The sequence below is a fragment of the Thamnophis elegans genome, chromosome 9 (assembly GCF_009769535.1).
Source record: "Thamnophis elegans isolate rThaEle1 chromosome 9, rThaEle1.pri, whole genome shotgun sequence".
Taxonomy (NCBI): domain Eukaryota; kingdom Metazoa; phylum Chordata; class Lepidosauria; order Squamata; family Colubridae; genus Thamnophis; species Thamnophis elegans.
The window spans coordinates 24527920-24543229 of NC_045549.1; positions in this window are offsets into that span (position 1 = coordinate 24527920).

The window sequence follows — 15310 nt, forward strand, 5'->3', positions numbered from 1 at the left end:
GTTACTAGTCGGGCCCCACCCAGGGGCCTAGGACGTCATAACGTATTTTCGTAATATGCGTGCAGTTCCAAGCAGTGCGGCTTTTTGCATTTGACTGATGGTGATTTTGTCAATTTTTAACTGTTTTAAATGTAATTCCAGTGCTTTTGGAATAGCACCCAGTGTGCCAATTACCACTGGAATTACCACTGCTGGTTTGTGCCATAGTCGTTGAATTTCAATTTTTAAGTCCTGGTATTTTGCGATTTTTTCATGTTCCTTCTCGGCGACCCTGCTATCACCTGGTATTGTGATGTCTATGATTGTGACCTTATTTTTCTCAACCAGTGTGATGTCTGGTGTATTATGCGCCAGTATTTTGTCTGTTTGTATGCGAAAATCCCACAAGATCTTGACCATCTGATTTTCGGTGACTTTTTCAAGCTGATGTTCCCACCAGTTTGTTGCTGTTTCAATATTATAATTTTTGCACAAATTCCAATGGATCATTTGTGCTACTGAATTGTGCCGCAATTTATAATCAGTCTGCGCGATTTTTTTACAGCAGCTGAGTATGTGATCAACAGTTTCATCAGGTTCTTCGCAAAGTCTGCATTTGGCATCATCAGAGGATTTTTCGATTTTGGCCTTAATGGCATTTGTGCAGATAGCTTGTTCTTGCGCAGCCAGGATTAGTGACTCTGTTTCTTTCTTTAATGTACCTGTTGTTAACCATAACCAAGTTTGTTCACTGTCCACTTTATCTTTTATTTTTTCCAGAAATTGGCCATGCAGTGCTTTGTTCTGCCAACTCTTCATTCTTGATTTTATCACATCTTTTCTGTATTCTTGTTTCGTCTGTTGGGCCTTCAGTAGATTTTTGTTCTTTACTTCGATTAATAGATGTTCTTGACTTTCTTTTAAATAATCAGCCAGTGCATGTTTTTCTTCTTCAACTGTTTGCTTCACTTGTAATAATCCTCTGCCACCTGATTTTCGGGGCAGGTATAATCTATCAGTATCACCACATGGATGTAAACTGTAGTGAATTGTCATTAGTTTCCTGGTTTTTCGGTCCAAAAGGTCCAAATCAGCTTGTGTCCAGTTAACTATACCAGCTGTGTATCTTATAACTGGTATTGCCCAGGTATTTATGGCCTTGATTGTATTTCCACCATTCAATTTAGATTTCAAAATTTTCCTAACTCTGTTGGTGTACTCTCGCCTGACAATAGTTTTTACTTCTCCATGCTTGATGTTATCCAACTGCAGAATGCCTAAGTATTTGTAGGCTTCATTTTCTTTGCATTTAATTAATTGGCCATTGGGCATTTCAATTCCCTCACATGCAGTGATTTTGCCCCTTTTTATGGATACAGTGGCGCATTTTTCCATGCCAAACTGCATTGAAATATCGGTGCTGAATACTCGGACTGTGTTTGTCAATGATTGGATTTCTATTTCTGACTTTCCATAGAGTTTCAAATCATCCATATATAGTAAATGCGAAATTTTTTCAGCTTTTTTGGCTGTTTGGTAGCCTAATTTCATTTTTTTTAAGATTACTGATAGTGGGATCATTGCGATGATGAAGAGAAGAGGTGAAAGTGAATCACCCTGGAAAATTCCTCGCTTGATATTAACCATTCCGTAGATCTCATTCCCTACTGCCAACTCAGTTCTCCATTGTTTCATTGCCTTTTCAGTAAAGGATGTAATATTTTTGCTAATGCCAGTTGTTTCTAAGCATTTTATGATCCAACTATGTGGCAGTGAGTCAAATGCCTTTTTGTAATCAATCCAGACCATATTCAAGTTCGTTTTTCTGTTCTTACAATTTTCTAATATCATTTTATCAATTAGAAGCTGATCTTTTGTGCCCCTGCTCCTTCTTTTGTTGCCTTTTTGCTCTACTGGCAAGATGTTGTTTGTTTCCAAATAATCCATCATGTTATCTGCAATAATGCCTGTGAGTAATTTGAAGGTTGTTGGCAAGCATGTTATTGGTCTGTAGTTTTCAGGTGTTGTTCCTTTAGTTGCATCTTTCTGAATCAAGTATGTTTTTCCAGTTGTCAACCATTCATCAATTTGGCCCTTTTGTAAAATTTCATTCAGTTGCCTGGCCAATATTGCATGTAAACTGGTCAGATATTTGAGCCAGAAACCATGTAATTGGTCCTTTCCAGGTGATGTCCAATTCTTTACCTTTTTAACTCGATTTTTGACCATCTCAGTTGTTATTTCTAATACTTGCATTTGTTTGTTGCCAATGCTTTTCTCAAAGTCATGTATCCACTTTGCTTCCTTGTTGTAGTCCTTTGCATTTTCCCACAATTTTTTCCAGAATTCAACTGTGGCCTGTTTTTCTGGTTTTTCACTTTTGGTGTCACCATTCACATTAAGACTTTGATAAAAACGCCGTTGGTCTGATCGAAATTGCTGATTTTGTTTATATTGGATGATTCGTGCCTCATATCTTTCAATTTTTTGTAGCTGTTGCTGTTATCTGCTGTTTTACAATCTCTACAGCTTCATTGATGTTTCTTGTATCCAATCTATATCTTCTGATTAGCCGATCTATGATTTTTTTGTTTTTGAGCCGTTGCTCATGCATGTTCTTTAAGTTACTAGCATCTGCCCTTAATTTTTTGACTTTTTGTTCTAATCGGATTTTCCACTTTGGCTTTGATGCTTTTTCTGTTGTGTGACTAGGTACTTTGATTTTAATGCCTAGTTCATTAGTGACTATTACAGCTGTGCTGTACATTAACTGGTTTGTTTCCAAGATGGATCCCAATTCAATTGTTGAAAACACTGCATTAACCATTTTCATGATAGGGGCCAAAATTTTCTTAGGCACAGTTTTTAGTGATGGTAAACGTTGCCTTTCCTCATTAAGCAGAAAATGCTCCATGATCTTATCCTTCAATTCTTTTTGTTTTTGAGTTAGTTCATCAGTTGGTTCAGTGATAACTGGATTATTATTATTGTTATTATTATTATTATTATTATCATCATCATTATTTGCAGATTTGCTTCAGGTGTCAAAGAACAACCTTAATAATAACAATATTGCAGAAATGAAAAAATGTGCCAATCTATCTAGTCAAGGAATATTTTCTACATTAATAATTGACCTCTTTTTTTTCTTCACCAAACCATTTTCTGTTTTGTACTCTGCACATCTTCCAAAGTCCTTTCTTGGATTTTGATGACAGTACCTTTGTGCATGCCTTTTACTTTTGTTTCATATATTGGTTTCAGCAGTTAGCAGATAACTTGGCTTGGCAACAGGTTCAGAAATACGTTCACCTATAAATTCTTATTGGACTATTCCATACTCATCAGGGACCGCACTTCACTTACATAATTATTGTAGGAAACTAGAGAATAGGAGGTCAAGTTGAGCTCCATTGGAATATTAATCTTTTCATTCTTCTTAGCAAGACATTTACAAAAGGAAAAACTTTTGGATGGCATAAAATCCATGTAGCAGATTTGGAACAATACATGTCTGAAACTATAAAGCTGAAGTTCAAGAGCATTCAATTTTTTTCTGGGTTGGTTCTTGCCAAACAAAATAACTTGTTCTGTCCTGAAGTTAGATAAAACTCAATAAACAGCTTGCAGTACAATCAACATTCTACATCCTTTTCCTTTTATACAATAATGGGAATAACGGGATCCCTTCCTATTATATAATGTATAACGATACATGTATTGTTGTTGCAGATGAGTTTTTAAACTAAACTACAAGCAAGTAGGTACTTCTTTACAGTGCCTTGTCATAAATTGAACGACTGGTTTAATAGGGAAAGTATTTAAGTTCATTTCAGTTATGACCGGTATTGATTTCTTGGGCAAAGCTGATTACCTTCTGCCTCAGAGAAATACAGGTTGACAGAAGGTTGCTGCGACAAATCATGGCTGGGTAGGGGACAACTGCTCGTTATAAAGGGCTTAAGTAATACCAGACAGCATGTTGTAATATTTACACAGATGGTTATAATGAACCTCATGAAGTTTGCCTTGTGGTGCAGATGTTAAAAAATAGCTATTATGGGTAAGAAGTTAAAATCCAGCAAAGAACATATGATGAAACTGGGTTTCCTAATCAAACCCTATGCATCAGAAAAATATGTGTGAGGATAAAACAATACTGTATTGGGGGGAAAAAGGAATGACACCATCCTGTTAGGGCAAAAATATCATTGCTTTATTGAGAATAATAAAATAATAAAGAATTAAATACTGAGCCCCTTGAGGTAAAATCCATTTCAATTTTGGTTCTCTAATTTATTAGTTCTGTCACTATCATTTTTATATATACTTTAAAGTTTGTATTTTTATATACTGTATGTCAACTTTCAGCAGTGGTGGGTTTCAAAAATTGTTCAAACATACTCTGTGGGTGTGGCCCCCTTTGTGGGAGTGGCTTGCCGCCCATGTGACCGGATGGGAGTGGCTTGCCACCCATGTGAGCAGATATGAAGATGCCGACGACACTTATCAGAACCACCTTAAATTACCTCACACACAGCACTGGCATGCATAAGAATATGATGTAACTTATTTTTTAAAAGGCATCTTTGGTTTGCGTAAAAACAACTTCAACACATGCAATGTTCTGATTGCACCACAAACGCAGTAGTCATCCTTACCTTTCACAGAGGCACTGAATTTTATAAATATGAGCATGATAGTGTAGAATAATTATATCCAAGGACCAGTGGTGGGTTTCAAAAAATTTTGGAACCTCTTCTGTAGGTGTGGCCTGCTTTCCGGGTCCACTGGTAGAACCTCTTCTAACCGGTTCGGTAGATTTGACGAACCGGTTCTACCAAATAGGTGCGAACTGGTAGGAACCCACCTCTGACTTTCAGCATACTATATATTTGCTGTTGATTTATATGTTTTCCAGTAGAATCGAGAGAGGTGTTACGCATGGGTTTTGTCACAGCCTGATTGGTCCATAGACTGATAGAAATTTCTATAATATTCTGCAATTTCCCATTGGCTCCCAGTTTCTTTTCAGTCTTTTGGTCCAAGCACTGTTTTGGCTCTTAGATAGGAAATTATTGTTATTGTTGACTAAATTAATTAATTGATTCGATTGATTGATTACTCTAAATTTTAAATTAAGGTCAGCTGTCGTTCTGTCTCGCGCAGGATAGGAGAGCCCCTTGGGGCGCCGCCCCCCTACTCTTTGGCCTAGGAGCCCTGTCTGATTCCCGGGCCAGCGAGGGTGACGGGCTTCAAGGCACAGCTTACCGAGAGCTGGCTGTGAACCGAAGGGAATCAGCCGCATAATTTAAAAGGCAAATCGTGGCTTTTTTTCCAACACTGGGAGTTTCCTTGTGGCAAGCAGCACTTCCTTGATCGTGCTGCCCTCCCGTCGGTCCTTGTGCACACTGCCTTTCTGCCACGCCAACCCTGCCCAGCACAGGAGCCACGGCACTTAAAAGACAAGCCGTGGCACTTAACAGACAAGCCGCGGTCATCCTGAACCTTTCGGCAGCGCAATCGGAGGGTCCGGTGGCCATTTTGAAAGCGGCCATGTGGAGGCGACCAATTGCAGAAGCCACATGGTTGGCCTCAGCCCTCTGCATCGTGACCATTGATCGAGGCCGGCAGGCCCTTAAACAGAACGTGGCCACAGCTCCCGCAGGCCCAGGCACCGGTAGAACCTACAGTGGTCTTGATACTCTGACACGTGAGTGACTAATATGGCAGCAAGATCCGAGTTTCCTCAGGCCCTACCAGAGGCTCCTAGTGGAGGCAGGGAAAAGTAGTTGGACAGGCTCAGAACCAGGGCGCCGTTCTCCAGGCCATGGCTGATCAACGCCCTTCCAGAGCTGCCACAAGAGATGAGCTTAGACGACAGAGGGCTCTGAAGAAGACTATTGCCAGGGCAGAAAAGCAGGCCCAGGTCACTAGGCCCAACTCGGCCAGCAGATCCAGATCTCCTATCAGACCCTCATCTCTCCACTCAGGCTCTCCTCCCAGGAGTTTCAGCCCTTCTTCTCCTTCAGTCTCTTCTACTAGATCCCACAGGTACTCCAGGCAGGGAGTTTCTCCTTCCCCTTCCATCTCACCCAGAGCCATAGGGGATGGGGATGCAGACCCCTTGGAAGGCCACTCTAGATCCTACCATTCTTCTCTAGGGTTAACTCTGCAGGACCCACCAATCCCGAGTCCATCGCAGGAAGACCTTGAAGACCTAGATCTCCTCCCTGAAAGCATTTCGAGACTCATTTTTACAGCCATATCACGAGGCATTGCCAGTATGTCTCAGAGAGATAAGGCTTCTCAACCTGGCAGGGCCCCAGGGACTCATCACAGACAACAAGCCCCCTCCCCTTCCATGGTCAGCGAAGGCTCCATTTTAGGGGAAGACAACCATTACGACATGGGATTTTCAGAGGATGAGGACTCAGTTCCTCCTGACCCCTGGCCTTTCCGGGCCTGTTTCCACTGGTCATGTTTAAGACACTTTTACACAAAGCCAGGAAGACCACTAAGATTGGAACTGGGTACCCGACGGTCTCTCAATCTAGTTAATCTAGTTATGTTTTCTAATACCGTCACAAACAAGGAGGAGATTCCTGCCCCTCCCCTGTTTCTTGAGGTGGTAAAGAACCAGTGGGCCCGTCCTTCCACCTTTTCCAATCCCGGTAGCAGTGATCGCCGCTTCTACAACATAGAGCAGACCTTTGCCCAAGCTCTACAATTGCCAACAATAGATACCCCAGTAGCTGCTCTGGTCTCTTCCTCCTCCGTAGTCTCTGGGGATGCAGCTGATAAGATGAAGCTGGAGGACAAGCGTATGGAACTTACCTTGCATAAGAACTTTAACGCTTCCGCCTGGGCAATAAAATCTGCGGCGCCAGCTTCTTACTTTAACCACAGAACTGTTATGTGGCTCCATCAGCTTCAGGACCGTATCCCGATCCAGGATTTGCGGCTGTATCAAGATATCACTAAAATCATAGCCGCCTCTCAATTCTCTGCCGATGCAACCCTAGATTCTGTTAAATATGCCGCTAGTGTTCTGTCCATGTTGGTAACTTCCCGACGGTTGTTGTGGTTGCACAGTTGGCAGATGGACAATAAGGCCAAATGGAATCTGGTGGCTGCCCCTTACACAGGCACTAATCTATTTGGGGAGGCTCTAGATCCTATCTTGATAGAGAACAAGGATAAGGTCCTTCCTTCCAATTCCAAAAAGTCAGACTCTCGTTCAGCCCCATTCCGTAGATCCTCTTACAGGGCTCCCGAGCATGATCACCAGCAGAGGTACCACTCTTTTAGGTCAGACAGCTGTTCCAATGCCCATTTTACCAGGATCAAAACAGGTACCAGGGTCAGTCCAGGCGGCCCTTTCACAGGGGGAAATGACTCCAACCCGGATCTCCCTATAGGCGGTCGCCTGGCACATTTTGTGGATCAGTGGGACCGGGTCACCACAGACGCCTGGGTCAGGTCCACCATGGCCTGTGTCTTGAGTTCCTCTACACCCCACCCCAGCTCCCCACCCCCTGCAGCTCTTCAGGATGTTCCCTCCCTCATGGGACCCGGAATGTCACCACCTGATGGAGCTGGCTATAAACCATCTTCTCGTCATTCAGGCGGTGGAAGTGGTTCCACCGGCGGAACGTGGGTTGGGCCATTTCTCCAACTTGTTTGTGGTTCCGAAGAGCTTGGGGGGCTAGAGAGCAATTCTGGATCTGAAGTGTCTAAACCAATATCTAGTATGCAGACGCTTCAAAATGTTGTCCCTCAGGTCCATCCTTCAGGGGATCCATCAGGTGGATTACTTGGCCTCGGTAGACCTAACAGAGGCCTACCTTCATATCCCAATCCAGCCAGCCCACCGCAAATACCTGAGGTTCTCTCAAGGGAACCTCCACTATCAATATCACGCCCTTCCCTTCGACCTGGCCTCCGCTCCACGTACCTTTACAAAGGTCCTCGTGACATTGGCGGCTCACCTCCACTCCACCCCGGTGAGACTCCAATGTTACCTGGACGATGTGTTTGTTCAGGCAGAGTCCCACTCTCAGGCAATCATCGACCTCCATCTTACCATCCGGGCCCTTCAGTCCCTGGGGTTTTCCGTCAATTTCCCCAAAAGTCATCTCTCCCCCTCCACGCGGATATTACACCTAGGGACAGTGATTGATTCTGTGGCGGGGGTGGTCCATCTCTCTCCAGACCACCTGGTTGGCCTCCATCAACTGATAATCAAGGTTCGCAGAAGTTGGTCAGTTTCCATCCTAACCTTGTCTCGGTTGCTTGGCAAGATGCTCTCGTGCATAAGGATAGTTCCCTGGGCCCATCTGCACTTGTGAGCACTCCAGTGGACTCTGATCCCCTTCTAGAGAAAATGGATGAGCAACTCCCTCCGATCCATCCATCTCCCGGCAGACGTACGGCTGTCCCTCCATTGGTGGCTCTCCCCAGCTCTGAGACAAGATTGCACCTTCTGGGAACCGGACCGAGTAACAGTGACAACAAACGCGAGTTTGTTCAGTTGAAGGGCCTTGATGGACTCCAGGTTGGTGCAGGGTCATTGGACTGCCTCAGACCTCTGCCATAACATCAACTGCTGGAGCTGAAGGTAGCTCGCCTGGCCCTCTGACACTTCAAGGACTTGATTGTAGGATATCACGTGCTTTTCTGACAGACAGTGTAGCCACAAAGGCCCACATAAACCGTAAGGGAGGTACCCATTCCTGGGCTCTCTGGTTAGAGGCCCTGAAACTCAGTTCATGGGTGGAAGGACACTTGTCATCACTGGTATTGGAACAAATCTCGGGCACGTCCAATCATCAGGCTGACTGGCTGAGCTGAGCAACCCTCGACAATGGCAAGTGGCAACTCCTGCCCAAGTTGTTCCAGGAGATCTGCTGGCAGTTCGGCACCCCACAAGTGGACTTTTTTGCTACTCCAGTGAACTCACAACTGCCGAGATTCTTCTCCCGCTTCCAGACCTGAACCGCGGAGAGCACAGACGCCCTCAGGAGCAGATGGCCGTCGGGCCTCCTTTATGCCTTCCCCCCTATACCCCTCATCCTGGGGACTCTCAGTAAGGTAGTGACAGAGAGGGCGACGTCATCATGCTGCCCCCCTATTGGCCCAGACAGTCCTGCTTTGCGGACCTTGTCCAACTATCAGTCTCCCCTCCATGGAGGATTCCTCTGGAGGAGATCATCTTGTGCCAGGGAGTCCTGATCCACCCGGAGCCCCAGTGGCTCCACTTGACCACCTGGCACTTGAGCACCATCTCCTGAGGAATGCTAACCTGTCATCCAAGGTCATAGCAATCATCGAGGTCTCAAGGCACCTGTTGACCACTCAGATCTACAACTCCACATGGTCAGTGTTTGTCAAGTGGTGTGCTCCGCTAGGTATCTGCCCAACCGAAGCCTCTTTGGCCCAGATTCTCGAGTTCCTACAGAAGGGGTTAGATGGAGGTCTCTCCCATAAAACACCCTATGTCACCAGGTGGCTGCATTGTCCTCTGTCCTCGGGGGGAGGGTAACTCCACTCTCTCTCACTTCCCCCTGATTAAGCAATTCCTAAAGGGGGCGGCTAACCTCAGGCCTCCCCCAATACATAGATTTCCCACTTGGGACCTGCCCCTTGTCCTAAGGGCCCTGACGAGAGCACCATTTGAACAGTCCATCTTAGATTACTATCCCTCAAGGTGGCCTTCCTAGTTGCAGTTACGTCGGCCAGGCACATTTTGGAACTGGGCGCCCTATCATCCAGGGACGATCTTTGCCAATTCCATCAGGATAGGGTGGTCCTTCATCTGGACCCTACCTTTCTTCCAAAAGTAAACACTCCATTCCACAGGTCCCAAGAAATCATTTTGCTTAATTTCTGTCTGGCCCCTTCTCACAAAAGGGAGCATCTCTGGCACCGACTGGATGTCAGCCGCGCCCTGTGCATCTACCTCAAGAGAATATCAGGTGTGCACAGATCTGAGGCTCTCTTTATCTCATTTCAGCCCAGGTCCTTAAGAGCCAGGGTGTCTTTGGCCACCATAGGCAGGTGGCTGAGGCAGGCCACTGAAAAAGAACGATCAGAGATACCGCCCGGGTGCCGCTTGGAAGTTGGAGAGAAGACCAAGGCACGAACGATTCTCGGAGGGCTGGTACTGGCAGCGGACGGGAGAGAGTTTTGCTCTCCGAGGCTGCCTTTTTACGAAGAACGCCGACGCCGTTCGAGGGCGCCCGGAAAAAAAAAAAAAAAACACCGCGGCCCAGCTGATTCGGAAAGGCGTTTAAAGATACTGCCCGGGTGCCGCTTGGAAGCCGCTGCGGCCCATTTCGGCTGGAGACGCTGGGTAATTATTGCTTGGAGCACTGTTGGAGTCCGCTGTGACCCGGCTGAGTTGAAGAGAGCCCTGACCCCCCCTCTTCTAGTGGGCTGAGAGAATCCCCCCCCCTCACCCCCTTTTACTACTTTTTCTCGCCCCAAGGAGAAGACGGTTAGCCTGGGACAATACTGGGAGAGAATGGGAGGCGGTTTCTATCTGCTACGATTGCAACCCCATTCCTCTCCCCTCGGCTTGGCCTCCCCTGTTGGGGCATTCTTTCCTCCACTGGACCGTTGCCATTGCAGGCCCTTTTGCTGGTTGAGCTTAGACTCCCCTCGGAATGCGGCTATTGGACTTTTTGGATTATATTTTCATCTATTCCTTTATTTGCACTTTCATCTGCCACGGCTATTGGTGCCTGATGCCGCCCTGGACCTGCTACTTCAGATAACATCATTACTGGACGAGTGGGGGTATCTACAGTATATAGGAGGCTCTCTCCTTTCCTTAACCACCTTGGACTTTTTTGGACTCTCCCAGATCTATTCGCACTTTACATTAATTAACTTTTTGCGCAATCTATAATTTCTTTCTTTCCTTACACCTTTTTCTTCTTCCTTTGTATGGGCTATGCATGAGGTATGCTTGATTGAATGAATGTCCCACTTTTATGATTATATTGTTGTAAATTTGTGTTTTTTAACTTTTTACGTGGGGACTGTCTGGGGGAGTGTATGAGTATGCGTGATTCGGAGGACCTGTCGGGAACTGCGGGGGCCACGGGGGTGGTTGAGGGGACCAGAGACACGGGAGAGGGTCGGGGTATTGCGGTCGTAACAGGGAGGGGCAGATACGGCGGGGACTTTAGGGCAGGCCATTACCGGGGAAGGAGGGTTCGCTACATTACAGAGATCCCTCCTTCCGGCCCTAGGAGTCCCACTCCAAGACCAGATGGCGCAAGTGGTCAGGACCCTGGTCTCAGGCTGTTGTCGCTAAATGCCAGGTCTGTTGTACATAAAGCACCTCTCGTCCGGGACTTAATTTTAGACGAGAGGGCAGACCTGGCATGTATTACTGAGACCTGGCTGGGCCCAGAGGGAGGAGTCCCCCTTGTAGAACTGTGCCCAGAAGGATTTCAGGTGCTGCATCAGCCGAGAGCCCAGGGAAGGGGTGGGGGTGTGGCCGTTGTTATCCGGGAGTCGTTAGTTCCTCGTAGGGTCCCTGCTCCGGAGATTGTCGGGTGTGAGTCTTTGCTGTTAAAGTTGGACCTCAAGGGTCAAGTGGGTCTGCTGCTAACGTACCTGCCTCCCAACAGCGTTGCAGCAGCCCTCCCCTCGCTCCTCGAGTCGGTAGCCGAGCTGGCAATTGAGTTCCCTAGGTTGATGGTCCTGGGGGACTTTAATTTGCCGTCGCTCGGTGAAAACTCTGATGGGGCGCAGGAGTTCATGGCTTCCATGACAGCCATGGGCTTGACTCAAGTAATCCGAGGCCCAACCCATTCAGCGGGACACATGCTTGACCTCGTATTTCTCTCGGAGCAGTGGATGTGTGATCTTGGTCTGAGGGGGAGTGACATCATACCCCTGTCGTGGTCAGACCATTGCCTACTGAGGCTCGACTTCCGGAGGCCAAACCCCCACTGTAGGGAGGAGGAACCGACCAGGTGGTTCCGCCCCAGGCGTCTTATGGAGCCAGCAAGGTTCCAGACAGAGCTTGGGGTTATTCCTGACATTTTCGCCCACAGTCCGGCAGAGACTCTGACTGCTGCGTGGCACTTGGCAGCGTCAGAGGCCCTCGACCGGATTGCGCCACTGCGGCTCCTCCGAGGCGGCGGATCCCGGAGACCTCCTTGGTTCACCGAAGAGCTCCGGGAGATGAAGCGCCGGAGGAGATGCCTAGAGCACCGTTGGAGGTCCGATAAGTCCGCATCGAACCGAGCAATGGTAACCACCTGCACCAGGGAATATACTAGGGCACTTAGGGCAGCTAAAAGATCACACATAGCCTCCCTGGTCGCATCCGCTGAGTCCCGTCCAGCCGCCCTGTTTAGGATAACCCGCTCCCTATTGAACAAAAGGGAGACGGGGGAACCCTTGCAGGGCAGAGCTGAAGAATATGCCCAATTCTTAGCGGACAAAATTGCTCGGTTTCGGACGGACTTGGACTCCACACCTGCAGTTCCAGCCGAGGCACAGGGGGACCAAGTAGAACAGCTCTGGGTTGAGTTTCAGGAGGTTACCCCCGGGGATGTGGACAAGGCCATGAGAGCTGTGAGTTCCTCCACCTGTGTTCTGGATCCGTGTCCCTCATGGCTGGTTTCTAACTGCAGTGAGGTGACACGAGGCTGGATCCAGGCGGTTGTAACCGCCTCCCTTCGGGAGGGGAACTTCCCCGCCGCACTGAAAGCGGCGGTGGTGAGACCCCTCCTGAAGAAACCATCCTTGGATCCAGCTGTCCTTAACAACTATCGCCCGGTCTCCAACCTCCCCTTTCTGGGGAAGGTTGTTGAGAAGGTGGTGGCCTTCCAGCTCCAACGGTCCTTGGAGGAAGCAGACTATCTAGACCCCTTCCAGTCAGGCTTCAGACCCGGTTACAGCACAGAAACCGCTTTGGTCGCATTGATGGATGATCTTTGGAGAGCCAGAGATGAAGGACATCCCTCCATCCTGGTCCTCCTTGACCTCTCAGCGGCTTTCGATACCATCGACCATGGTATCCTTCTGCGACGACTGCGGGAGGTGGGAGTGGGAGGCACCGTGTTACGGTGGTTCTCCTCCTACCTCTCGGACAGGTCGCAGTCGGTGTTAGTGGGAGGGCAGAGATCGTCCCCAAGGCCCCTAAAATATGGGGTGCCGCAGGGTTCGGTCTTATCCCCCCTACTATTTAACATCTACATGAAACCGCTGGGAGAGATCATCCGTAGGCACGGGATCAGATACCATCAATATGCGGACGATACTCAATTGTATCTGTCCGCCCCGTGCCAAATCAATGAAGCGGTTGACGTGATGGACCGGGGGCTTGAAGCCGTCATGGACTGGATGAGGATTAACAAGCTTGTGCTCAACCCAGAAAAGACCGAGTGGCTGTTGTGTTTTCCTCCCAAAGATTTGGCCAATAATCCAACACTCAGGCTGGGGGGTCAAATTTTACACCCCTCAGAGAGGGTCCGCAACTTGGGAGTCCTCCTGGATCCACAGCTGTCATTCGACCATCATATAGCGGCTGTGACCAGGGGGGCATTCGCCCAGGTACGCCTGGTGCGCCAGTTGCGACCCTACCTGAATCGGGAGGCCCTCACAACAGTCACTCGGGCCCTTGTGACCTCTAGGCTGGAATACTGCAATGTGCTCTACATGGGGCTGCCCTTGAGGAGCATCCGGCGACTTCAGCTAGTACAGAACGCAGCCGCGCGAGTGATTGCGGGTGCACCCCGATTCACCCGCATTACACCTATCCTCCGCGAGCTGCGCTGGCTACCTGTCGATCTCCGGATGCGCTTCAAGGTGCTATTGATCACCCATAAAGCCCTACATGGCAGTGGATCTGGATACTTGAGAGACCGCCTTCTGCCAATTACCTCCCTACGACCTATAAGATCCCATAGATTAGGCCTCCTCCGCATTCCATCGGCCAGCCAGTGTCGGCTGGCAACCACAAGGAGGAGGGCCTTCTCAGCAGTGGCCCCGACCCTTTGGAACGAGCTCCCCGTAGAGATTCGTACCCTCTCCACCGTCCAAGCCTTCCGCACAGCCTTGAAGAACTGGCTCGCCCGTCAGGCCTGGGGATAAGGATCCCTACCCCGCCCGAATGTTGTATGCATGTTGCCCATTATTTTATTATGTGTTGTTGTCTCAATGTTGTATTTCCCCCTTCCCTTGTTTTCTGTGAGCCGCCCTGAGTCCCCTCAGGGAAAAGGGCGGCCTACAAATGCAAATAAAACCATAAACCATAAACCATAAAACCATAAACCAGGCCATTGTAATGACTTATGAGGCGTCTGGTCAGGCCCCTGCTGCAGGGATCACGGCCCATTCCACCTAGAGCGCCGCCACTACGGCGGCATGGGCTACCAGGGCCCCATTTGAGGACATTTGCCAGGTGGCCATCTGGTCGTCTCTGACCCCTTTTATCCGTCACTACCGACTGGATGTATTCACCTCTGCGGTGTTCTTTTTAATTTTATTTTAATTCTGGCAAACTTCCTTGAAACAATAAGTTGTATATCAGAAAAAAAACTCTCTTTTTGACATAAATTTCATTAGGGAGGAATCCAGGAACTTTTAAGTAGCTTCATTTGTTTGAGAAAAAGGTCACCAACACAAGAAGTAGTGACATGTAAGGAGGCAATAAAAAGAGTTCCAATATCACAGTACTTATGTTTCCAGAATGTATACTATACCTCACTAATATGGGTGTAAGCATCACATTTTGTGAGATGCAATGGAGAAATCTTCTAGAATCTTAATTAGATGAGTGTAAGATGCAAAGCTATTGTTACTGGGGAAAAATTGGATGCATTTCTTTTTCAAGTGCTAATTGGAACACAGCCATGCCTTGTAAGAAGAGTTGAAATAAAGAAAAAACCGTTCCTGCTTTTATTATTTGTAGCAAAGCTAGAGATTACTGTAATTATAGGTGCTACAAGTCAAATGACTTTTCTTTACTGCTGAGTTGAAGTGTTATCCATCCACCCTTGAGTCAGCAGAAAACTATACTGGAATGAAATTTGCTGTCTCTGCTTTCAATCCCTATTCTGCCTCTGTATGATTCTGTTTCAGGCCACCTATAGTTATTTGGCTTTCAACCAAAGTAATACTGTAGGTGGCAAAGTGACAAAGACTAATAGTGACCTTGCATAATCTTGAAGTAAGGGAGTCAGAAGGAACACAGTAGCATTTTTTCTGTAACACCTTTAATTAAAAGGCATGTTTTTGCAAATTGCAATCACTTTATTGGATGCATGGAGTAGTTAGACTGATGTAAGATTTCTCTTCCTGAGGG